The sequence below is a fragment of the Nylanderia fulva genome, unplaced genomic scaffold, assembly GCF_048542155.1.
Source record: "Nylanderia fulva isolate GAGA-0341 unplaced genomic scaffold, ASM4854215v1 Scaffold642, whole genome shotgun sequence".
NCBI classification, from domain to species: Eukaryota; Metazoa; Arthropoda; class Insecta; order Hymenoptera; family Formicidae; genus Nylanderia; species Nylanderia fulva.
Genome location: NW_028190745.1, coordinates 35,001 through 37,500, shown reverse-complemented (window position 1 = coordinate 37,500; position 2,500 = coordinate 35,001). Strand labels below are relative to the sequence as shown.

Here is a 2,500-nt window from a genome sequence, read left to right as displayed (position 1 = left end):
GGAACCAGCTACTAGATGGTTCGATTAGTCTTTCGCCCCTATACCCAGTTCCGACGATCGATTTGCACGTCAGAATCGCTACGGACCTCCATCAGGGTTTCCCCTGACTTCGTCCTGACCAGGCATAGTTCACCATCTTTCGGGTCCCAACGTGTACGCTCTGGGTGCGCCTCTTCTCGCGATGAGAACGAGACGCCCCGGGAGTGCGAGGCCGCATCGCGACGCGGCCCATCCTCCCTAGGTCGACGGCCAGGGCCGACCTTCACTTTCATTACGCCTTTAGGTCTCGCGACAAGTCCCAATGACTCGCGTACATGTTAGACTCCTTGGTCCGTGTTTCAAGACGGGTCCTAAGAGTACCCAAAGCAGTAGCGTCGCCGACCGGTATCGGTCTCCCGCGAGACCGCGGGAGACGTTCGCAGGCCTGTCGAAGGTGTACCGTACTGTAACCAACAGCGGGCCAGGACCGGGGACGGCGCGAAGTCCGTAACCTCCGAGTACCGTGGCGCGCGCTTGCGACGGTCTCGACGCACCGTGAATAGTGCGGCCTGATACCTTGCGCGTACCGCCGAGCAGCCGGCCGGGCGACCGAGGGTTTGTCGCGTGCCGTTTTACCGGCGACGCGACAGACACCGCACCCGGGCCGTAGACCGACACCCAGCGGGTCGCGACGTTCTACTTGGGGAGAAGTGCACGACGACGAGCGCCGGACATCGGCGCACGGTAGCGTGCCCGCGCGCGAGCCGCAAGGACTCCGCGGGACATCGCCGACCGACGCGAAGCCAGCGCCGCTGACGATGAATCTCCCCGTTCGATCTTTTGGGTTTCTTAGGTTTACCCCTGAACGGTTTCACGTACTCTTGAACTCTCTCTTCAAAGTTCTTTTCAACTTTCCCTCACGGTACTTGTTCGCTATCGGTCTCGTGGTCGTATTTAGCCTTAGATGGAGTTTACCACCCACTTAGAGCTGCACTCTCAAGCAACCCGACTCTAAGGAGAGATCCTCCCGAGGCGCGCACCGGTCGCTACGGGCCTGGCACCCTCTACGGGTAAGTGGCCCCATTCAAGATGGACTTGGACGCGACGCGGCACCTCGGGATAAGCGGATCCTCCCAAACACCACATTTCCCTGCGGCGGAACCGCGGGATTCGGTGCTGGGCTCTTTCCTGTTCGCTCGCCGCTACTAAGGAAATCCTGGTTAGTTTCTTTTCCTCCGCTTAATAATATGCTTAAATTCAGCGGGTAATCTCGCCTGCTCTGAGGTCGTCGCATAGTGAGTTTTCGTAGCCGTTTGCCTCCTCCGCGTCGCTCATCGTCGTCTCTCCTCTATAATATATATTATAAGAGGGAGAGAGAGAGAGCGTCGAACGAGAGAGCAGCAGCGGCAGCACACGAAATACGCGAGAAGGCAAATCGCCGGGGCGCTAACCGCACACACACTCGTTGGTGGTAATGGAGACGATATATCGCGGGGTTCGAGATTCTCGGCTCTCCCTTTTCTCTTTTATATACGAAATTCGGGCGGAATCGATTCGACGAGTACACGACGCGGCGCGCCGGTCCCCTTTTTTCGCTTTACGAAAATTTCGTGGACTCGGACACGCGGTCGGCTCGCGATTCAAAACCCTTCTCCGTAAAGAGGTAAAGGATTACGAATGCTCTCTCCGCCGGACGACGACGCGCCGTATATTTCTCCGTAATACCGTTATGTGTGCGGGCAAGGGCGCCTCGGCATAAGACGCGCGAGCGCTATCGCACCGAGAGACGCGGCACAGAGTGCGAGAGCAGTCCGGTCAGTCTGTGTGATGTACGGAGAGGAGAGACGGTGAGACAAGCGCTACCTACTTTCGGGAGACAACGACGCACGCGCCGCTCTAGGGAAAGCGGTGCCATTCACCGTCCTGACCCTTTTTTTGGCCGTTTGTTGCTCCCTTCGCGCGCGCTCTTACTCTCATCCCATTTCTCCTCGGCTCTCGCGTACACACACGACTTGGATACACAAACACGCTCCCCCTCTTAATTCGCGCAGCATTCTCTGGGCGCGCGTTCGCCAACGTTTTACACGCTTGTGCGCTTCTCCTCCTCATTATTATTATTATTATTTCGGTGTGTCATTTCAGACGACGCCAGGATTTGCACCGCGGCCGGTCGGCGCGGCACAGACACCTCGGGCGAACGTCCAACGATCGCTCGTACGCCCATTGTAAGCGTTGCACAGGGCACAGGCGACGCGCGCGCCATTCTCTGGTCGCCCGCGTCGTGGCCGTGCGCGCTTTTCGGGCGCAAGCAGTTTAGGGGTACTAAAACGACCCTCAGCCAGGCGTGGTCCGGGAATTGTATCCGTGGACCGCAATGTGCGTTCGAAATGTCGATGTTCATGTGTCCTGCAGTTCACAAGTTGACGCGCAATTAGCTGCGTTCTTCATCGACCCACGAGCCAAGTGATCCACCGTTCAGGGTAATCGTTCGAAATTTTTGCGTTCGCGAAGAAACGCGCTT

The 2,500-nt window shown here is 57.8% G+C and overlaps 2 non-coding genes across 2 annotated transcripts in view; both read right to left on the bottom strand.

Moving 5' to 3' along the window:
* LOC146720657 (large subunit ribosomal RNA) overlaps nt 1-1,267 on the bottom strand; it is a 4,042-nt gene extending 2,775 nt beyond the window's left edge. The window contains exon 1 of the ribosomal RNA XR_014925989.1: nt 1-1,267. This exon is cut by the window's left edge and continues 2,775 nt beyond it. This is a non-coding gene — a ribosomal RNA (large subunit ribosomal RNA).
* Nucleotides 1,268-2,307: 1,040 nt separating this feature from the next.
* On the bottom strand, nt 2,308-2,462 carry LOC146720656 (5.8S ribosomal RNA). The gene has a single exon (XR_014925991.1). It is a non-coding gene; the product is annotated as a 5.8S ribosomal RNA (ribosomal RNA).
* Nucleotides 2,463-2,500: the final 38 nt, after the last annotated feature.